Raw genomic sequence first — 25040 nt, 5'->3', positions numbered from 1 at the left:
CAAGGGGGAGAAGAAGGGCGGAAATGGTGGGGGAAAGGGAGAGAGGCAAACCATGAGAGACTCTTGAATGCTGACAAAAACTGAGGACTGATGGATGTGGGGGGGAGGGGGGGATGGGCATGGAGGAGGGCACTTTGGGGATGAGCACTGAGTGTTATGTAGAAACTAATTTGACAATAAACTATTTGTAAAAAAAATAAATAAATAAATAAATAAATAAATACTGGGTCTCTTTGTTCTAATTGCGTATTGCTCTTCCTGATCATTTTGGTGCAAAAGGCAAGTCACAGTTGTTTTAATCTCTACTGGTTACAGCAGTTTCCAAGAGATTTAAAAGGACAGTACCTGGTTATCTTGTGAACATTCAAAATTAGCGACACATACAGGGGATTTAGTTGGCCACTGGGCATGCCCAGGGAAAGTTTCAGGCTCAGAGAAGTCCTGAGAAGATCTTAAGCTTTCACTTGTGTTCATGAATAGGAAGTCTTAACATTGTTATGATGTCACTGCTATTAAAACTCATCTACAGACTTGGAGAGCTTGGGTGGCTGAGTCCATTAAGTGTTTGACTCTTGATTTTGGCTCAGGTCATGATCTTGGTTTGTGAAATCCAGCCCCACATCCGGCTCTGCACTAACAGTGTGGAGCCTGTTTGGGATTCTCACTCGCCCTCTTTTTCTGACCCTCCCATGCTTCCATTCTCTCTCAAAATAAATAAGCATTTAAAAAAATCACATACAGACTTAATAAAATCTGTATCAAAATTCTAACAACTTATATGCAGAAATGATAAAGCCAATTCTCAAATTCACAAGGACTTTAAAGGGGCCCCAAATAGCCAACACAACCTTGAAAAAGAAAAATGTTGGAGGACTCACGTATCTTCACTTCAAAACTTACAACAAAGCTACAGCAATTAGAGTAGTGTGGTACTGGTATATGGACAGACATTTGGACCAGTGAAATAGCTCAAAAATAAATTCTCACATATATGATTAATTGCTTTTCAACAAGAGTACCAAGACCATTCAATGAAGGGAAATATTCCACACAAACAGTGCTGGAAAAATTGGATATCCACATGCAAAGGAATGAAGCTAGACTCTTACCTTTTGCCATATACAAAAACCAGTTTATAATGTATTAAAGAAGAGCTAAAATTTTATAGCACTCTTGGAAGATTTTTTAAAGAAAAGTCTTCATGATACCAGATTCGGTGATGAAATTATGGATATGGCATCAAAAGTACAGATAATGACAACAAAAAGTAGATAAATAGACCATTAAAATTAAGAACTTTTGCACATCAAAGGATATTATCAAGATGGCAAAAAGCTTACTGAGTGGAAGAAAATATTTGCAAATCATATATATATTTGCAAATCATATATATAATTTGAAAACTCAACCGTGACAAAAAAATAAGCCACTTTAAAAAAATGGGCAAAGTTTTGAATAGACATTTCTCCAATATAGATATATAAATGACCAATAAGCACAAGAAAAGATACTCAACATCATTTGTCACTAGAGAAATGAAAATCAAAACCAGAATGAAATACCACTTCATACTTTCTGGCTTGACTATAACCCCCCCAAAAAAGCAAATAACAAGTGTTGGCAAAGATGTGCAAAAATTGGAACCCTGTTTAGTAAATGCAAAAATAAAATGGTGCAGCTGCTGTGGAAAACAGTTTGGTGGTTTTCAAATGATGAAACATAAAACTAATGTATGACTCAGTAACTTCACTTGTAGATATTTCTAAAATAATTGAACACAGAGACTCGAACAGATATTTGTACACTAATGTTCATAGCTAAAAAGGTGGAAACAACTCAAGTGTCTATTAACAGATGAATAGATAAACAGAATGTTTTATAAACATACAATGAAATATTATTCAGCCTTAAAAGGGAGTGAAATTTTGATGTATGCCACAACACGAATGGACCTTGAACACATTATGCTTTATAAAAAATAAGTTGGACACAGAGAGACAAGTACTGTACAATTTGTTATGTCAAGTACTTAGATATGCAAATTCAGAAAAAGTAAAATAGATATTACCAGAGAGGGGAGATGGGGAAAGGGAGAATTATCATATAATGGATATAGACTTTTGTTGGGGATGCTGAAAAGTTTTGGTCATTTATCGTGATTGTTGTACAACATTGTGAATGCATTTAGTGATGCTGAATTGTGCTCTTTCAAATGGTTAAAATTATTAATATTATGCTATGTGTATTTTACTAAAACAGAACTTTTTGAAAAAAGCCATTCATCTGAAGTTTGCATTCATGAATTTAAAGCAAGTCTACTCAGTATAGTTGAGTATTTTTCTTTAACATTGCAGGGGTGATTGACATGCCAATGAATAACTGAGATAATTTATATCTAACTGGAAGACACTCCACTATTCATATAAAAAGAATGTAGAGGACTAAAAAAATTAGAGTAAATTAGGGTGGCTTGAAAAAGTCTTGTGAAGGATACAGGATTTGAATAGCGCCCTGAAGGATTTTAGTATTTGGATATGTGAGATAAAAGAAATTTAAATCTTGGTGAGGAAAACAAGGTACATAAGTCTTGGATTCTGTTATTAGTATGCTATTTTCTAGAGTAATATTACAGGTTAAATTTGAGCAGATGTTTAATAGTTTGGGATAGGGACATGGAAGGTAGTATAAAGCTAGATTTTAAATAGTCTGCAAACTAGGGTGAGAGTTTGGATGTTTTCCTCTGTGGAGTTGGGAGCCAATGCTGTAAAGGAGAGAGGTGATATGATTTAGTCAATATTTTAGGAAGATTAAATGGGCAGTTCTATGTTAGGCAGATTAAGAGAAGTTAGAAAATATTAAACAAGAAATCTGGAGAAATTAGTTTTTTCATCCTAAATTTAATACAACTAGCTCTGTGAATTTGGAGAAGTCCTTTAACCTCTCAAAGCTTAAAATTTCTCATCTGAAAATGAAGAGATTGACAGTTCATTAGGATGGAATCTAATAAAGTCATTTAAAGATATACTTTTACAGCACAACTAGGTGCCTCAGTTGGTTAAGTATCTGGCTCTTGATTCCAGCTGGGGTTATGATCTCATGGTTCTTGGTTTTGAGTCCCACATTGGGCTTTGTGCTGACAGCATGGAGCCTGCATGGGATCCTCTTTCTCTCTCTCTCTCTCTACCTCTCTCTCTGCTCCCCCTCTACTTGTGCTCTCTAAATAAATAAATAAATAATAAATAAATAAATAAATAACTTTAGGGGGAAAAAAGCACACAGGATCTTTGTGTGATAAGATGCTTTTAGTAAATATCAATTGGAGAAATAGAGTATTTAAAAATTTCTATAGAATATGAACTCATTAAAAATATCAAAACAAAACTATGTGTGTTAATGACGAATGTTATTTACTTTAAAAGAAATGGAAACAAATGTAACAAAATAATGATTGTAGACAATCAAGGAAGCTCATCTGAGCATTGGTGTCTAGAGTTTTTATTTGGGATCATTCATATAAGACAGGACTTTTTTGGAGATGTGCCAGTTTCAGCAACTGAGACCTGCTGAGTGAACCCTTTCCTGCATGGTAATTTATATCTGAGAATTCTATTTTCTAGGGTTCTTGCCTTATATCATCTTACAGTATCTGTATAATTTTCTCATGGAAAAGGGAAAGGACTAGAGAAAGTAACTATGATTATTTAGTGTCTACAAAGCACCATGCTTAGGATTACTATATAATTGTTTAAACTGTACAATAATTTTATTAATTAAGCATCTCCTGCCTTAGGAGGCTACTTTGTGTCTCTGTGTTCAGCTGATTTCTTCAAATAAATAAGGGTTCTATTTTTCAGGTATCACCACCTCAAATTCTGCTCTGAACTTACAATTTTAAATTCCTAGCAGACTTTTATATAAAGCTAATATCCTTTTTTCTCATGTTTTATCTTTCTTGTGTTGCTACATCAATCGACTGATCAGGTCTTTTTTGAACATCTCCCCCATTAACTATGTTCCCTCTGTAAATTTTCTTCTTACCTCTTTAGCTTATTATTTGCTAATTTTACTCTTTTCTTTCCCACTCATCATTCTATCTAGTTTCTGGAAATATGGAAGATTAGATATTTTAAAAATCCTCACACTGTGAAGAAATTCTGGGGTAAGATATGGCAAACATGCTTTAAAATGCAGAGCTGAGCTTGACGAACTCAAGAGCTTTCGAGAGATATTGTCTCTTGAGTAATAAGTGATTATTAATGCTTTGATTGTCTTATAGAAGAGGAGGAGTAGCATTTTGATACCCACATAGAGGAAAAGATTTAGGTTCAGAACTAGTAAATAGAAACTTACATCTATATTAAACCAGGATTTTCTAAGGGCTATGCTATCAGTTAAAGAATGGGCTAGAAAAACATATCTAATATCCTCAAAACAAACAAACAAACAAACAAACCTGTAAGAAAGCATTTTGTTCTGGCCTGAATTAAGAAAGTTCTACCCTGAGACTTCATAATCATAAATCTGTACTCACTTAAGTTTAGTATTTGCAAAATTATACTACTTTCATAACTTTGAAAGACTTCAACCTGAGATAGTAACATATAAGACAGTCTTATGGTCGTACCATCCATAGGGTACTTGGCAGAGCAAAAACCTCTTTCCTAGTCCTCACAAGATTCTCAGAATAAACCCTGCCAAGCATGAGTTCATAATCCACAATTAAAAATTGTACAAATAAATAATATATCATTTTTGAAGGAGGAATAAACACCAGAATTAGACCTCTTCTAAGAACTTTAGAAAATAGAATTATCAGATATAGACTATGAAATAGGCTCATGTGTTTCCTAAAGTTATGGAAACTATATCATTTCTTTTCCATTTAGATATACTTTTCAGAATGAAGTAGACCACTGTGAATAATTACACACAGGAAAAGGCTACTAATTTTGCAATGCTCTGAGCTAACTGAGATGTGTGGTCATGCTATTTACAAGGAGTCACCCCAAAGGGTTTTTTTACTTAGGCCTGCCTATACATCAATGATATAATAAAACACATTAATTTAAATTATTCTATTTCCCTTATAATTTCATTAATCAGACTGAGCTATTTCTTGATTTAAGTTGGTAAATTCTTTTCATATTGCTATTACTCCTTTGGCTTAGATATTTTTAGTACGATGTTAACTAGCAAAAGGCACAAAATAAAATGATGAATAATGGGTGAATAAGAGCCATTCATGGAGTGATACTGAATAAGAAATAGTAGGAATTTGTATTCTATAACCAATATAATAAATAAATGCATTAAAGGTAAAGTGGTCATCTCTTTCTGCTTCATTATGGCCTAATACTTCCAAATTTTTAGGTTTGAGTAAAGTAAGAAAAATTAGTAGTAGTAAAAAGTATGGAACATCTTTGATTTTCTTTTCATGTGATTATGTGAATCATTTTATTTTTTATGTTCATAGACACTGATGCACATATTGATTTGAAGTCCCTTGTAAGCAATCTCTGGCAGCTAATTGGAAACTGCTTCTTTGTATAAGATTCTTCCCTGGAGGACAGAGTAGACACCCAAAATAGAATTTACTAAAGCCCTGAAGATATATGAATTAGACTTGTTTTCATGTTAGTGAGGGAGTAGGTAGAACAGATTAGACCATTACAATTCTCTTTCTTACTTCAGGGTTTGGCACACTAAGGCCTATAAGTGAAATCCAGCTATTTTTGTATGGCCATGAGCTTAAAGTCATTTTGCATTTTTAGATACTTGAAAAAGAAAAAATCAAAATAAGAATGCAATTTTGTGCCAAATTATATGAAATTCAAATCTAAGTGTACATAAATAAAAGTTTTGTTGGAGCACAGTCGTGCTCCTCTGTTTATAAATTGTCTCTGGCTACTTTTGTGCTGCAGTGGCCGTGCTGGGTAGCTGCAACAGAGGCCGTATATTTAACCTCTAGCCCTTTACAGTAAAAGCTTGTTGCCCTTTGCTCTGTGTGATCAGGAAAATAATATGTGCTTCCCCCACCCTTCCCTTTTGTTCTCTGACTTTTATAATCAGAATTTTAAAAAAAATTAGTCTTGTGAGAAAAGCTTTGGGTTAGTATTATAAGTCACTGAGCAATTCAGTTTCCTTTCAATGCACTAATAGTTCTGTTCTTTTTAACTTATAATATCTGACATCCATAGTGTACTTTCATAACTTTCCTTCTCATTGAATTGTATGAACAATGGCCAAATAACATTCACATTAAAACTACTAGACATATTTAAACATTTCATATTTGAGAATTTACCTTCCCCCATAATAGTAATAATACTCTAGGTTTGTGCTTCCAGTTTCAGATAATTCAACAATAAGAACCAAGGATGCAGATGCTTTCCCTCTTTCCGATCTGTGAATCTCAGAAGCCTTATACTTCGTGGTAGCAAGAGGCTGCAGCAGCTCCAAATGTCATGCCATCATATGACATAACAAATGTAGGAATGAAAGACCTAGATGTGAGTCAGGAAATCATCGAAATCCTAGAGGAGAACACAGGCAGCAATCTCTCTAACACTGGCTGTAGCAAAATCTTACTAGATACATCTCCAAAGGCAAGTGAAACAAAAGCAAAAATGAACTATTGGGGCCTCGTCAAGGAAAAAAACAAAAAACAAAAAACAGAAAAACAAAAAACTCCACAGCGAGGGAAACAATCAGCAAAATTAAAAGGCAGTATTAAGAATGGGAGGAGATATTTGCAACTGATATAACTGATAAAGGGTTAAAAGAACTTATCAAACTCAACATCCAAAGAAACAAATAATCCAGTTAAGAAATGGGCAGAAGACATGAATAAACATTTTTTTCCCCAAAGAAGATATAGAGATGGCTAAGAGACGTATGAAAAGATGCTCAAGATCACTCATCACTAGGGAAATACAAATCAAAACTATAGTGAGATACCACCTCACATCTGTCAGGATGGCTAAAATTAATAACACAAGAAGCAACAGATGTTGGCGAGGAGGTGGGGAAAGGGGAACCCTTTTACACTGTTGGTAGGAGTGCAAGCCAGTGGAGCCAATTTGGAATACAGGATGGAGGTTCCTTAAAAAGTTAAAAATAGAACTACCCTATAATTGAACAATTGCACTACTAGAAAATACTGATGCAAAGGGATACCTGCACCTTGATGGTCATAGCAGCACTATCAACAATAATCCAACAAATTATGGAAAGAGCCCAAAAATTCATTGACTGGTGAATAGAAAAGAAGATGTGGTGTGTGTGTGTGTGTGTGTGTGTGTGTGTGTGTGTGTATATATAATATATATATATATATATAATATGTGGGATAATATGAGGAAATATAATGTCTATGGCAATATACACAATGGGGTATTTCTCAACTATGAAAAAGAATGAAATTTTACCATTTGCACTGACATGGATGGAGCTAGAGTGTTATTACACTAAGTGAAATAAGTCAGTCAGAGAATGGCAAATACCATATGATTTCACTCATATGTGGAATTTAAGAAACAAAACAGATGAGTATAGGAGAAAAAAGAGGGAGAGGGGGCAAACTATAAAACCGACTCTTAACTATATATAACAAACTGAGGGTTGCTGGAGGAGAGGTAGGCAGAGGGGTGGGCTAGATGGGTGATGGGCATTAAGGAGGACATTTGTTGTGATGAGCACTGGGTGTTGTATGTAAGAGATGAATCCCAGAAACTAGTATTACACTGTATGTAAACCAACTGTAATTTAAATAAAAACTGGAAACTACAAAAAAAAGTAGCTAGTTAAGGATTTGGCGGCATGGCTTAAAACTCCAGCTTTGCCATTTTTAATAATTATAGGACCTTGAGCAAGTTGCTTAATAACTTTTTGATTTACTCATTCAATAAATGGATATAATAAAAGTACCTACTGTGAGGTTTGGAAACTTAGCTGAAATGATGTATTGCAGTGCATTGGAGACTGTTGGTTGGGGTATTTTAGGAGCTTATGAGTTCTCCATTACTGGGACAATTGTGAGATGTCTTAGAAGTACACAGAGAGTTTGAGTCTGCTGTGCCCATTGCCATGCGAAGGAAACAAAAGTTTAAAAAAGATGGCAGCAGGGGCGCCTGGGTGGCTCATTCAGTTGAGTGTCTGGCTTCAGCTCAGGTCATGATCTCACAGTTCGTGGGTTTGAGCCCTGTGTCGGGCTCTGTGCTGACAGCTCAGAGCCTGGATGGAGCCTGTCTTCAGATTCTGTCTCTCTCTCTCTCTCTCTGACTCTCCCTGCTCATGCTCTCTCTCTCTCTCTCTCCAAAATAAATAAAGCATTAAAATCTTTTTTAAATAATAAAAAATAAAAAAAAGATGGCAGCAATGCTGTCAGCATAATTTATTTAAGCTGTTTAAGACATTTTTTAATATTACTACTAGTCATTGATAGCTTTATAATGTAGCTGACTAGATTTTGAGTATGATCTTATCTTACAGCATTATATACTATGTATTAAATCCTGACACAACCATGAGCCAGGACTTTGGTCTTTTGTTTGTGCTATATGCTGAGATAAAGTTACTTTCCAGTAGTTTTCTTTATGAGTAAAGTCTTCTTCCTTCTCTTTCTGCCAATAAGAACTTACTAGAGAAGTTCATCTAAGTTGAATAACCAAATTGCAAATATATTGCAGAAAGCATTCCACTGGGTAAAGCCTGGAACAAATAATTTTTAGTACTTTTAGTTTTAAAATCTATGGATTAAAGCATGAATATCATTTCAGCTAAGTTATTATGTATAGCATTTCTTTAAAATTGCTTTTATGGTAGCCTTTAATTTGGTAAGCTAAAGATGCAAATTGATATGGTTTTGTGTGTACATTGTAACAGAATATTTTGAAGGCTCAACAATAAATTATTGGTACTGTCTGTAATTCTCATGAGTATATCTGTTTCATAACTTTTTATTCAGCCACACTTCATCTGTCATTATCAAATGACCATCTTTATAACGAAAACTAAACCTGATATAAAGGTTCAAATATTATGTCAAAATGGACAACTGGAACATTCAAGAACTTTTAGAGAAAAAGATGAAGCACTTAAAGGCAAAAGATAAATGATCTCAAATGACTGTCATCTTCTCATCCTACATTTTATAATGAAGATTAGAAATCCAGATGTTAAGATTAACTTTATTTTTCAAACAAGTATTAAATTGCAATGTAATTTTGAGAACCTTCATTTTGTTACTCTTAACTGCTCTTTAATTGACTTAGAGAAGTATTTTGTAAAGAGAAAATCATAAGCACATACAGTATGAGCTTTTCCTAAGGTTTCATAGCTACTTTTAATCTGGGTTCACTGAACAACATAGTTCCATATATATTAGCACAAAACTGTCTTATTCATTCAATTTTTGCTAAGTTCTCATAGGATAAATTATGATTTCCCCTAGATATTAAGATAACAGCTTTTCTGACATTTTATTTATGACAGTCTTAATTCAACTAAAAATCCTTCATGGTAAAACTGTTTAATGAGATATATCAAACTATGATATGTATAATGATAGCACAGTTTTATGACCTTGTGAATATATGAGATGATTTCATGAAATCAATAGACTAAAAGAGAAAATGAAGAAGAAAAAATATCTTTAGTTTTTAAAAATATATTTTGTACAGAGATTAACACATACTTTTATAGATTGCTTTAAAAAGGAATAAAATTAAATATGCCATAATTGCTCTTTATTGATGTGAATTTGATATATTGAACCAATTAGGGCACTTTTCTATACAATTTTATTCTTATTTTTGTGCAGAGGGCTCTGAAAGAGCAGGTAAGGATGACTTAAATTTGACTGAAAGCAGTTCTGGCATAGGCCCTAGTTTTGAAGTATCAGTGTAAGTCCATAAATTACACTATATTGTAGGTACATTTCTTAAACCTCTTCTTAAACCATTGGTTCCTAGCTTGTTTTCAGATTGACTGAATAGGCTATTGTATAAGGAACTATTTCTGGAAGTACCAACTCAGCATAACTAAGAGGAATAGATTTCATTGGTAATTGGAGTAGCCCTTTTAAAAGCATTATGTTTGCTCTTTTATATGAAAAACAGATGGCAAAAAAAAGGACTTTACTGGAGTCTTCAATTTGAAACTTTAATTTGATTTAATTTTCTGAACATAGTAGTAATCAGCAAAAAGAATCAAAACTAGTATTGAAATTCAAAAATGACTTATTTTGGTAAATGGTTAATACAATTAAACCAATATTTGTGGAAATTACATATACAAGAATAAGGACTTAATACTGCTCTTCTCAACTCTACTCCCCCAATCCTCCAACTTTAAAGAGTCATCTTGTTATCAACATAAGGCTACATAGTAATTATGTAGGTGCTTTAATTCTACACTATTTGGGATAGTGCATATTACATATTCTGAGTAGTATAAGTAAGATGTTTAGTTTATTGTATAGGAAATAATGTTATGGAAAAAGAAAAAAAAAAGAATACCATCTGAGAGGTAATTTTGCTTATTCTCATATATATGGGAAGATGCGTGGTTCCAGAGTCCCCTACAATGCAGCTCTGGTCCTACCATTTCTGAGTTCACCAACAATTCATTGCTGTTGACTATTATATAAGTGCAAAGGCTTCACCTTATGTATTATGAGCCCAGACTTTCCATTCTAGTTCTATCTACTCCATTCTCACACTTCCTTTGTATTCTACTATATCATTTAGTGACATTATACTGTTCAATTTCCAAGCCATGCCTCATGCTCTGCTATATAAAGGTTTTGCTCATGCTGTTTCCTTCACCTAGGAATAGCTTGTAACTGTTTAACAAAATTCTGCTCATTTTCCAGGCCTATCTCAGATGTCCCCTTTTATGAAATCTTTCCTGATTCTGCCAACCAGATTAAATTTCTCTCTTTTAGGGCCCTGCAGAGCTGATAGTACTAATCCTATTCTGTCTTACAATACAGGCATATGTGCATTTGTCTCATTTCCCCTTTTCACTGTGCTGGTATATCCTTGAGGTAGGACTTTATTATTTTTCCTCTTTGTATCCCCCATAGCACCAAGATGTTAAATGAATTAGGACCTTATTGAATAGAGATTTAATATAATGAGAATCTTTCTTAACATAATTTTCTACAGATCAGAAATATAAAATGAAATAACACATTATAAAATGAAATATCAGCTTTAATAGGTGATTCAAGCTCTGAATAGTTTGGAAACAAATAGTCATATCTTTATTTTATCATAGTCTTCCAGAATAATGATTTAAAATTTATATTTCCTTAGATGTGTATGTAAGATAAAGTCCATGTAAATGAGACAATGGTCAAGATGTAAACATTTCTCTAAAGCTTGGAACGGGGTGTATTTAATCTGATCTCAAAAACAGCCACTTTGTGCAACTGCACAGTTCTAGATGTGGAAGATAATAAACTAACCTTTTGGGCAACATCAATCTAAAAGAATGGTTATTGTTCTTAAGGCAACCAAAATGTAGTTCTTAGCTCTTCATAGTCTTCAATGCATATCTTAAAAACAAACAAAACAATACTGTATTAAAAAAAATGGAGTAGCTTTTCTTACTATATCCTTTTCAATCCATTCCTGAAACAAAAGCCACTTTAAAAAGAATTGACTTTATGAGGGATGTGTTTCTGGACACTTGTGACAAATCTTATCAGACTTGCCGGGTCTCTTTAGTATTTTTCCTGTGGCCTTTTACCTAAATTTCTCTGTCATACTCCTTACAAGTGTTTATTATGGTGGAGGCAGACTGGTTTTGAGTCTTCCATCTATGGACTAGGTCCAGTTTCCTTACCCACCTTGTTCAGTGTTTCAAGTTCCAGGTTATATAAGAGAGGAAAGGACTTCTCTCCCTAAAATCAGAGTTTGTAAAGTCACAGTATTATCATACAGAATGTATCTAATATCAGTTTCTGACACATTTCTCTTTCAATAATGGTTGATAACATTAATCTTATATAAAAGTTCCAACTGTATCTCCATCCAGGTAGCATCATCAAAACAAAAGGAACTATAGTCACACAGATTACATTCCATTCTCCAACTTTGAAAAGTAAACAAAGTCATAAATTCCCCCCCATAGACTACCAGCATCCATCAAATCTTCCTTTGACTCTTGGTAACAGGTGCTTTCTTTCCAGAAATTACTTAAAGGCACAAGTCCTTAGAAATGAAATGCAGATTTTAAGATCTAAAGTCCTACACTATTTTCTCTTTCCTCAGTAGGCCCTAAGAATTCTCTCAGTCTTGGTCTCCTTCTCTGTCTCTGTCTCTGTCTGTCTGTCTGTCTGTCTCTCTCTCTCTCTCTCTCTCACACACACACACACACACACACACACACTAGATTTCTTTAATACATTCTCCAGAAGATATTTATAGGGATAAGGTATTTTTTTCCTTGCTTGCTTACATTTTTTATTTTTTTCTGTAGCCTTGCACTGATGTAACCTTTCCACAGAGTCTGCTAAGAGATTTACTCAATTTGGTCAAACAAGTTGTGTAAATCCAACTGAGCTTTTCTCTCATGTAGCTTTTCCCCCCTCAGTTCTGGGTGGCTGCTTCATCAGGTATCCTCAGATTTTCATGTGGCTATTTGCTAGGCCCGGTAAGCCTTTCACCAAGAGTAGATCCTGAATTTTGCTCTGAGAGGATCATGAATAAATTATTCTGGTCATACATGGAAGAAATGAATAATTGTCAAGATAATGGCAACTTGGAAAATACTTCCATATAAACTTCTTGAATCATAAAAGCAAACAATTTATACCTCCTATTTAGATGACTTTTTTTTTGCCTCTTATGAAATTTAAAAAATACTAAATAAAGTTAAAAATATCACTGATGCAATGGAAGGCCATTTTTAAACCAATGTTTATAAATAGATTAACTTCTTGACCTCAAAATAGCTCAGTTTTCTCATTATTCATATTTGTTTTTTCTATACGGTGTAATAATTCTATTGCACAAATTTCAGATAGAGCACAGCTACTATATTTCAAATTTTTTTATTAGAGGACAGAGAGGTTGAAGAGAATATAAATGAATATATTTCTTGCAGCTGTGGCCAGTCATAGAAAATACCATTCACTATTGATGGAATTCTTTGGTTTATACTCTATGGTTATCTGAAGATACTACATGCTGAAACTGATGAAGCTATTGTTTGGCTAGATAATACTGTGCATTGCTAAAGAAGAGTGATTATGCAAATTGAGAACACAGTTCCATAATACCCAAACCAAAGATGATATAAATGGCTTTTAAATGTGAACTGTGTAACTATAATTTACTTTGAATTTTTAATAACAATAGAAAAAAATGCCCTGACTGTAATTTTGTCTCTGCTTTCATTTATGCTTTTAACCAACACTATAGTTAAGATTTAAATTACAATTTCAGAATTAGTACATTGACAATGACACTAGAAGAACATCAGTTAATAGTCTGACTCTTGATTTCGGCTCATGTCATGATCTCATCATTCATGTGTTTGAGCCCCTCATGGGGGCTTTCTCTCTCTCTCTCTAAAAAAATAACAAACTTAAACTTTATATGTATATATAATGACACTAGAAATTGTCTAGTGGAGACAAAGTGGTTTCATAGAAATTAAAGATTTTCTAAGTATGTTTTGCAAACATTAGCTCTATCAGAAGACTGGGAAAAAGAGGAAAATGTTAGCAAATATATGTGGTGGAAAAGTCACATATTGTATGGGTCCTCTGTTATGTGTGAATTAGAATATCACAGTCTCTGTCATGACCTGCAATAAAGAAAACTGTTTTAACTTTGTTCAATCCAACTTTCCTCAAACTTATTTGACTAAGGAGCACTTTATATTGTGACATCAACTAAAATTCTGTGAAAACTTTAATTCTGCAGGAAAAAAACCCTCAGTTTGCATAATTATTTCTCTAATGGTTCAAAAGCAAGAGTTTCAGTAGTTTTTTTTTTTTTTAATTTATTATTTATGTTAAGAGAGAGAGATTGAGAGAGCATGAGCAGGGAAGGGACAGAGAAAGAGGGAGAGAATCCCAAGTGGGCTTTGTATTGTCTGTGCATAGCCTGATGTAAGGCTCCAACTCACGACCCTAAGATCACTATCCTAGTCAAAATGAAGAGTCAGATGCTTAACCAACTGAGCTACCCAGGTGCCCCAGTGGGGGCCTCTTTCCTTTAGCTCTGTTTATCTCTTTTTGTGTGCATTGGTTTTCCTATAAGATGGATGTATATTATTTGCCTGGACTTTCATTTTATTGAAATGGTGGTGGGACATTCTATTTCAGAATGTCTTCAGTTTTCTCATTCATTGTCTTATTTTGTTTCATTATCTTCTAATATCCAATTTTGCTGATGCAGATAAGGTAAGAGACCATTTTGAATTTTCTTCCCTTTGTAGGGGACTGTGTTTCTTTATGTTGAAACATTTAGGATATATTTTTTTTAATCCTCAATGTTTTCTATTTCCTCTTTCTGGAAACTCCGGATGTAGACCTACCAGATTTTTTAAAATGTCTCTTTAGCTTTCTATCCTATTCTCTCTCTCTCTCTTTTTGTACTTTAGCTCTATATTCTGCAAGGTGTTTTTTTTCCCTTTGGCTATTTTCTTGTCTCATTGAATTTTCTATACTAACAGTTATGTGTTCTTAGAATACTTTCTTTTTCTCTGATTGTTCTTTGTTTCATAGATGCAATATCATTATAAATGTAATTTATCATATTACTTATTGAACTTTTAAAGTTCTATTTTTTTCCTAAACAATCTCTTTCTCCTCTACGGCCAGTTATAAAATTTATTTTGATCTTTGTCTTTCATGCTGCTAGGTTCCTCCTATCATATGCCTGGTGAACTTTGCTGTCTGTTCATACATTACAAAAAAAAAAAGACTATCTATTTTGGGTATTCTTTGGGTACACCAGTATAAATAGGACTATTCTCTTCTTCTCTCTTTTAACAACATTCCTGATTTGAAACTTTGTCTTGTTTGTTGAAGGCAGTGATATGTTGAATAGTGGGCTTTGCTTTAGAAAGAATAAGTAGAACAGCCGACTTCCCTCCTATAATAATACCATATCCTCACTGCCATGTGCTCTTTCCTCCTAAATGCTAGCATGAGGCATGGTAGAGGGTAATGGGCAGAACATTGCATCTTAAACTGCTTAGTCAAATGCAAAGATAAATTATCTAGGCCAGAAACAAGAAAGTTTTCGTAGCAGTGCATTCCAAGGTGTTTACATTTTTTCTGTATTGTAACGTTTAAAAAAACACTTTAATAAAGAGCTGTAGAAATGGCACCTTAATTAATTTTACATAGTATGCTTATAAAACAAAAACTCAGAAAACTATCAATACAAGTAAGTTCTTTAACTTGATAAAGGTTATGAACTTGAAACTCACATTACACATTATTTTAAAGGAAGGAAGAAAAAGATACCCAGTATTACCATATTTTCTTAACAAAGTAGCTGGTTCAGACCAATACCTAAGGAGTAAAAAACTGAGAATGCAGAAGAACTACAGGGATTAAAATAAATAAATTTATCTTTAATTTCATATTATAACATCATAGAGCAAAACAACTTTTGAAAATCCAGAAGCTAATAAAACTAATAAGAAATTTTAGCAAACTTGCTTGATATAAGAATGACATAAAAAATCAGTAACATTTTTCTGTACCAGCAGTGATCATGTATAAAAAAATAATAAAAGTACAACTCCCAAAAGGAATAGTTTTGAGGAATAAACTTAGAAGGCAAAGTTTCCCTAAAGAAAATTTTTAAATTCTGATAATGGACAGAGATAGTGGTCTGAATAATTGAGGAACTAATTCTACCCTTTTGAATGGGACAATTTTATATAATGAAGATACCAGTTTTCTCGATTTTAATCTATCAATGTACTACCACTTAAAATTCCATTTGGACCTTTTGAAGAAGTTGATAAACACAATAAAGTTTATGTAAAAAATAAGAAACCCAAAGAGAAAATGGGCAAAGCATATGAAATTATTTTATAGTCTGCATTGATTATTGCTTATTTTATTCTTCTCTATAGAAATTCAACTTATTCCAGAAAGACTCATGTTCCTTCTTCTTAAAACTCATTTATTTTTATGTTACTACCATAAGAATATAAAAATAAATGTTAATGTTTTTAAACCTCAGGGAATAACAATATTGTAACAGAGCAAAAATAAACTTCCCTAAAAAGTCTGGCAGTATGTGACAAACACATAGGACTCTAACTTCAATGATAAAGTTCTCTTAAAAAGACTCATTGGAGTTACAATTATCAAGTCATTTCTAAGGAAAGAATAAATGCATTTTACAAAACAAATTGGCATGGGAAATAATATAGTATCAGGTTTTATCTAAGTGTAGAACTCACTATTTCCCCTCGAGGCTTAAACAAATATTACATGAATGAGAGCTCTTGTAAAATGTTATGTTTTGAAATAGATTTCATTAATGGTTCCTAGTGATAATTTATTTCTCTCTTTATGCACAAGTCTCTTCTCATGCTAATAATGGATAGCTTATTTGCATATAAATAGATTTCAGTATTTGCAGAGGCAGAGACCAAATATGTTTCTTTTTCTCCCTCTGGACATTGTTAAACAGATAAGAAGAAGAAGAGAGGAAAGAGATATTTTTATAATTAGCAATGAGGAATTATAATAATTTTCTTGACTAAAATTTTTTTCAGACAACTTTCTTTGGTGCTTTTATTGGTATGCTTCATGCCAAAGGTTTATACCTCTATTAAAATAATAAAAAAAAAGAATCTGCACAGTTTTTTTCTCGGTGATACCTTTTGCTATAACTATGCCTCAAATGAAAACAACAAAGCAGCTTGATATTGGTTACTGAAATGTTTACTATGGCCCTCTGGGTATCTTCTTCTAATTATTTTTTACTGTTTCTGATGAGGGAGTATGTTCCATTCGAGATAAGGTAAATGTCACTTCTGTGACAATATTGCTTAATTAAATAAATCCTTTATTTTTGAGATATAACAAGTTGCATGCTTGTGATTGAGAGATATTTTGTTCCTTTCAGTTAAAAAGTGTACACATGCTAATTTTTCACTTATCGTGTGGTTAAGTCTATGGTTAATCTCTAAGTCTTAAAAAATTTCATTATAGAACATAATGTCCTTCCTAAATATAGTAAGAAGGCCTTTTAAGCCTGCTTTCATAGTAGTCATTAGTGAAGAGAGAACAATTAAATCAGTTCTTTTTGAAGATATCCACTTGATATTTGCTTCTTGACTTTCAGTGTTTGAAATAGGATATGTTCCTGTATCATTGTTCTTTAAGTGAGTAAAAAGCATCATCTTATGGTACACTTAGTATTTTTAAGTAATTCTTTCAGGAAATTAAGATAACAGCTGCTTTCTGGTAGGTTCGATATCTATTAATAAGTGTCTCTTTCTGACCAGCAGAGGTCAATCAGTTTAAGTGAATAATGACGTTAACTTTCAAAAAAGACAGCAAACATGACCATTTTATTTGAACGATTGTATTTTACTTTATTTCTGTTACTTGCATAAATAATATTTTTCAGCCCTTGTTATATATGCTGTGTAGGTGAGTGAGGCACTTCTTCAGAGTCCAAGACCTTTCCAAATCTGAATCCAAGAATATTCTGAAAGAGGTAGTAAAAATACTGTATTTAAATCTATGTATTTATGAATATTATACAGATCTTTTCTACCAGTTAAAAAAAAAAAGTAAGAGAAAATTGTCCTTCAGAGAACATGACACATCGCGTTCTGCCACAGAGAGGCAGCCTTCACCAAAAGATGGGACCGAGGGCTGTTTGATTTCTAGGACAACATTATTCAACTCTTGATCTTTAAAAATTTATTGTTTATAACAGGTTTTGAAAGTAACAGTATGTGGCATCCTTGACAACTAGCAGTGTCAAGATTGTCGAGACATGAAGACAACCTGATTTTTAGAACTGTGATATTTTTGTTTTCCCTAAATGTGTATGCACTTAGGTGTAAAATGAAAATTACACTCACTTATGGTATGTTAATAATAATCCAGGAACAAAAATCCCTAAACCTATCATATAGACTTCAATTTGTTCCATCTCCTAGACCTTATTTACCTGTTAGAAATACCATGTTCAGGTGAAAGCATAGTATTTTCATTTAATTAAGTTGATATTTGTTTGGCAAATTTGCTATTTTTGGAAAGTGCCAGAGACAGCTAAAGATTAAGAAGTCAGTGTGAAGTAGTAAAAGAGTTGTTAAACTCATAGAGCCAGTCACAGCTCAGCTATTAAATAAGTTTTCTGTAAAGTTTGAATAATTTTATTTTCCTTTTCTTTGGGGGAGGTTTCCAAGAATTTAAAGTAGTTGAATGATGTGTCCTTACTTATTGTGTAGCTTTGAGGAATTATTCTCGACCATTTTATCCCCCTTTAATAAAAGCAGAAACTGAAACTTAACAAAGTTTAAAGAATTTATAAAGGTGACATGGCTAGTATAAGAAATCTTGAATTTAAATTTAGGTTTAAGATTTATTCCAGAAAATAACAGACTAAAATAGAGATGTGAATATACTTACACTTCATAGAATTTCATCTTTCATGATCATGAAATAAGTTTCGCACATTTGGCCCAAAATTGAAATAGTGTGACATGGCCATAACAGAATTCATAATATTTTAAAGAATATACACTAAAATATAAGTCTCTTTCCTAACTTAATACTGCCAGTCTCCACTAATCTCTCGGGGAGTGATTATTCTGAATGTATTTACAAACATTTATGTGACATATCATCGAAATATCATTTTCACAGTATAAATAGAAATAGGACTTTCAGGTACCCATTTTTCCATAGACAATTACTTGAGAAGAAATTAAAATTAAAAGAAAATAATTGAAATACTTAAAGTCTCAGGGTAGATTCTAGTTGACCTATAAACAGACTCTTCTTTCTTTGGTTTCACTTAGTTCAGCTCAGTAGGCACTGATTGACTCTACCATAATCAGGCCCTGGGGCAGAAGAGATTCAGATACATTCTGGAGGAAAGAGTCTCATCCATAATTTCAAAAGTTTTTTACTCTGGATAAGTAATTATTGAGATTTTTTGAGGGAAAAAAGAGTTAATATGTAGATATATTTACTAATAGCTTTACTTATAGTTAAAAGGTCTAAAGCAATAGGTTTTGTTAAAATTGTGTTTTCTTGATTCCATTTTCAGAGAATATGATTTTATTTTGGCATGAATCTAAGGAATCTACTCTGACACTAATCTGGGTTATTCTGATGGCTGTGGTGCATGAACTACACTTTGGAAAAGATTAATCTAAAATATATAGTGCTGAATATGATCCTCTTTCTTTTTCCATCTTGATATTTCAAACAAGTTCAGCCAGAGGCCAGAGGAGAAACACATCCAAAGCTAGGGAAGGGCTGTGAACCGCCTGGTGGGTCATGGGCATTCAGATGAGGAAACCATTTACTATTTGGAAATAAACACTGTTATTTGTCTTGGTAAAAATTAACTGGTGACAGTTGATGAGAAGGCTTGCAAGAGAAGAATTTTATGGAATTCATACCCTGCTATTATTATTCCATGAAGTTATGGGAACAGCATTAGAGAATATTTATATTACATGATCACAGAAGCAGAGTGAACAGAAAACACTGGTAAGGTGAAAAAAATTCTTACCGAGATTTAAATCTAGGCATAGATTTAAGTTTATGGAACAGGAACAAGAAGCTTTCTATGAAATTCAATGGTTAACCTAATAGTTTCTGTTTAATCTCTGATGAATGTAAATAAAACATTTGTACATCAAAGCATGAGAACTGTTGTATCTTTTACTTACTCTATAAAATATGTTTGTTTTAAGGTACAGAGATTTCTTCATTTAAGATGCCAATGAATATATTAACCTTTGTTTAATTGGCTTGTCAGTATATTAATCATGTAGGCCCTTCTTACAGGTGACTCTAGCTTTATCACAGCAGAGCTGTTCAGAGAAAGATTCAAATCCAAATGCTTAGGAATATAACAATTTTTAGTAAGTTGAAGAAAATGTCAAATAGTTACATTTTAAAATGGTAATTATTAGGCATTTAATTTTTTTAAAATCATTACTTATTTATTTTATGTTAAAGATTTTAGCTTGTTTATTATTAATCAAATATTCAAAATAAATTTGGTGTTTATATATAAAGAATTCCTCATCACTTAATTTATGACCTGATGTACTTTACAAAGATATGTAGCATTATCCTGAATTTTACATATAATATTCACAGAGATAAGTGCCAGTCTCCGGGGGAATACCTTCCTAATTTAGCTTTAAGTGAGTGTTAAAATAATGATAGTGATATAAGAGGACTTGAAATACATGTTGAGACTTACTCTACTTTTTTGCTTAGGTAATTTTCTTGGCATTCTGGCTCCAAATTTTTAAATATGAACAACAGGATGTAAAAACCAAAATTCAGTTATGAAAAGAAAAGTTACTACTTTGCCAAGGCAATTGTGAAGTATTTTATTTACCTTGAAAATAACTTCCTATTTCGTTGATTATTTGATAACTTTGTTCATTTATCAGTAAGAATCACTCATGTGTCACATTTTTATATTCCACCTACTCAAAGTGGTGGAAGATAAAAGATGACCATCCTTCTTACCATTTGGTTCCTAGAACTCATACAGAAAGTATATTATACATACATATTCAAGACTGATGAAAGTCATTCAAATTTGTATAATGTGCTTACATTATCAGAGAGTGAGAAAATATTTTTGGCAGGATCAGTTTGAAGAATTCATTTGATAGGGCTTATGGCTGCACATTTTGGTAAGAATTTCATAAGAATATATTTAGAGGTACATGGATAAACAGACTTTTTTGTCAGAAGATACATTTTAATCAAGCCAAATCTATCTGATTTTTTATTTATATCTCCTAACAGTGACAGCTCTACTGCTTACTCAATGCTAGAAACACATATTTTAATAGGTGGATGATTTAGGTAGATAGACTCCAGTTGATACAGTTTTCAGTCTATTTAGGTTGGTGTTCATTACAATAGACCATTTCTTAGGGACTGTGTTGGCAATAATTCTTAGATACTCTACAGTAATTTTAAGCTATCATTCTTAAGTATTTAAGATCTTATTTCTTTTTTATTTTTTTAATGTTTATATATTTTTAAGAGAGAGAGAGAGAGACAGAGAGACAGAGCACGAGCAGGGGAAGGGCAGAGAGAGGGAGATACAGAATCTGAAGCAGGGTCCAGGCTCTGTGCTCACAGCATGGGGCTCGAACTCACGAACCTTAAGATCATGACCTGAACCGAAGTCAGATGCTTAAGTGACCAAGCCACTGAGGCGTCCAAGGACCTTATTTCTTAAAACATGTAGTTCCCATCTGGTTTTTGAACAGAGATTTTAAGAGGATGGTAAAAGATATGTGGATTTTTGGTTAAAAGTTAATGCATTATTGAGACTCTTGTCTGGGTTTTTTTGTTTTTGTTTTTGTTTTTTTTCATCACCTGTAAGCTCAATTTAATAGACTCCAGTTGTTTGGTCATAATCTGAAGTGCCATTTAATCAAATCAAGTCTGAGAAGCAGGAAACGAGCTTTATACCTAAATGTGGCTTTGACATCGATGATAATAGTTCCTTGTGTACTAATCTTTTGTTTTAGCTATTATTTCATTCATAGAGCTGAAGAATAAAATCAGCATGAGAAAATATGTTCCATATAAACTAAACTCCCTAAATGACATTTTAAAGCTATGTGGTTCATTTTAATGAATAATTTTCTAGATGCTTTTTAATTTCTAAAGATATGCTCACACATGGATTATTTACTTTAAGTAGTTTTCTTTCAGCTTCATATGAAAAAATGACAGTATTCATAAACAAAATTGAGTACGTGATTTATAAATTTTAGCTCGTTATGAAGACAGCCATTTTTAATCGGAGGTTTTGTAGCTTTATTTATAGAAGTAGTTATTTCTGAGTCCACTCTAATGTACCAAAATGATTTTTATTTTAAATTACTCATTGTTCTTGAATGCTGACAAAAACTGAGGACTGATGGATGTGGGGGGGAGGGGGGGGATGGGCATGGAGGAGGGCACTTTGGGGATGAGCATTGAGTGTTATGTAGAAACTAATTTGACAATAAACTATTTGTAAAAAATAAATAAATAAATAAATAAAAAAAAAAATAAATTACTCATTGTTCCAGTTCTGTCCCATTTTTGCCCTGTAGCATTGGTTGACATTTCATAGAGAGTAAACTGGCATAGGGCTGGAAAATATGTAATTATAAGAATCACCTACTCTTGAATTTCCCATTATATAATAGTAATGATTCAGGCAGACTTTTCATAGGTGTTTGATTTGGAATGAGAAGTTTTTTTCTTCCATGACCTGTGATTAGAATGTGGCATTTTGATAAATAAATAGAAGATAATTTCTGCATAATCCAGCCGTGAATCAGAGCTGGTGAAGCAATGTAAATCTTTGACCTGTATCATATAAGCAGTAACATATGTAATTGGAAATATATTTTAAGATCAAGTACAATAGACCCTTTTTTTTTTTTTTTTTTTTTAAGTGCTCTGTAGCTTAAAGCAAGCTAAGTGCTAAAATGCAGTAAGACGCATATTGAGAGTTTGGCTTTACTTAATGCTTCTCAAAGGAAGTCCAATAAAAGGATATCCACTAAAACTACATTTGAATATTTTCTTTTCTGTTAATGAGTTCTAACCATAAAGGTAAATACTTATCAGTTGCTGTAGCATGCTGGTAAGGACCAGGAATAGACTGTATTTCACTTCATAGTTGCAAATGAAATTTACTGATACAACATTAAACCAAACAGCGTTTGCTTTATAGTCTTATCTGTTGCATTAACCTCTATACATCTTTATGGTTAAAGTCGTAATTTTTAATTAATTGACTGTAGAATCATGTACCCAGTTCCTGATAATAAGTTTGTGTTCTTTTCTGGATACTGCAGTAACTGACACATTTTCCCAGTGTAGTTGAGTTTGTATATGTTTACTTTAAAGATATTATGTATGTCTATGTATATTGTTTTTCTGCACTAAGAATAGAAATTATATTATTTCAAAGTGTTGCTACAACACTTGTCTTTTGGCAGATCAAGATACTTTACTTCTGACTTCTGTCTTAGTCAATTCTGACTGCTATAACAAAAATACCATAGACTGACTAGCTTAAACAGTACAAGGTTCACCGTTGCTGGAGTCTGCGAAATCCAAAGTCAAAATGCCGAAAGTGACATTTCATTCCTAGTGAGAGACTTCCTTCAGGTTTGCAGATAGACATCTGCATACACAGAAGAGATAGAGAAAATAAATTCTCTCATGTCTCATTTTATAAGGCCAGTAATCCCATCATGAGGGCTCCTCTTGTGACCTAATCACCTTCTGAAGGCCTCATCTCCAAATACCATCACATTGGAGACTGGGGTTTTAACATACGAATGGAGCAGGAGGCCACAGTCATCCAGTTCATACCAGCTTCCCACAAGGGATTTATAATTTTGGATATCTATCCTATGAATTGAATTGACTTTAGAGTGATTGAACTAGAGCCAAATGTCATCTCTTATTGTAAATTTTGAAGTGTCCTAGTTAACGAAGCTAAAGCCTTAAAAATGTGTCATGTGAATTTATCAATTCCAAAATATTTTAGATTTGAAAACATCTGCAGGAATCTATTCTTCAAAGTAGGTGGTTTTTAACTGCATATGTAGTATTAATATTTTTATATCTATTTCACTGTTTATGTTCATTGTTAATATTCTGTGCTTATGTTTTGTTTCCTCTCCCCACTTTATCTCTTTAATGCCCTCTAATTTAGTTTCATTCACCACCACTCATCTACTTGCTCCACGGTGACCTCTCTATGAAGTCTCCTCTTGAAACATTTGATATAGTAGACCTCTAACACTCTCTGGAAATACAGGCTTGACAAATGACAGACACTCAATACGTTTTGGTTAACATGTGGATGGAGAAATGAAAAATCTCTCCCTATTTTCTATGATGTTGTGCTTGCCATATTCTACTCACTAGACTATTCCCTTCATTGATTCTTCTCTCTTTCCCATATGCAGCACCCCCAAGTTTCAGTCCTCAGTTATTTAATTTTCTCTCTCCATGCTCTTTCATTTAGAGATACCTCAGTTTTTGCCTCTACATAAAAAACTCCTTTCCTTTTCTCCAGGACAGCTTTCTCATGAGCTTCAGTTGTGTATCTTCACTTGTCTTTTGAACATGTCTATTGGATATCCTGCCATCTTTTCAAACATCTGGTTCAAAACCAAATACATGATGTTCCATTTCAATGGTATCTTTCTGCTGTGTGTGTGTGTGCCTTTATTTTATTTATTTATTTATTTGTTTGTTTGTTTGTTTGTTTTGAGAGAGAAAGAGAGAAGCAGAGAGAGGGCTGTGAACAGAGGATTCAAAGCGGGCTCTGTACTGACAACATAGAACCTGCTGTGGGACTCGAAATCACAAACTGTGAGATCATGACCTGAGCTGAGATCATGACTTGAGCTGAGTTTAATGCTTAAGCGACTGAGCCACCTAGGCGCCCCACAGTATTGCCTTTTTATTGGCCATTAGTCATTTTTATCTTCTTCCAGTGACTATACATACTAAATATTTGTTACATCTCATAGAAAACATTGGAGTTGCTATTCCTTTCCCAAACCAATGTTAGTAAACTCCTTAGTGTCCTTAAAACAAACCAAGTTACGCCATCCTATAAAGTACTGCTAAAGTTTATTTCTTAAAGTACCTCTTTCTTCATGAATCGCCTCCAGTCTAAAACCTTCAAGAGCTACCCACTACCTGTGGGAGTAGTTTCCAAATTCTTATTTAAAAAAAAATTAGACAATTTTAGTTAATTTTTTTTTTTAACCTAGGACTCAGATAAAGAAGAGTAAATCTA

General features: G+C 33.1%; 1 protein-coding gene across 1 annotated transcript in view; it reads left to right on the top strand.

The window, feature by feature from the left end:
- Positions 1-25040, top strand: part of STPG2 (sperm tail PG-rich repeat containing 2) — a 348920-nt gene that overhangs the window by 271239 nt on the left and 52641 nt on the right. The gene's annotated exons all lie outside the window — the stretch shown is intronic.

The sequence above is a fragment of the Hyaena hyaena genome, unplaced genomic scaffold (assembly GCF_003009895.1).
Source record: "Hyaena hyaena isolate Hyena2069 unplaced genomic scaffold, ASM300989v1 scaffold_480, whole genome shotgun sequence".
NCBI classification, from domain to species: Eukaryota; Metazoa; Chordata; class Mammalia; order Carnivora; family Hyaenidae; genus Hyaena; species Hyaena hyaena.
Note: the sequence above shows the minus strand (reverse complement) of the source record. Positions and strands in the feature narration are given on the sequence as shown.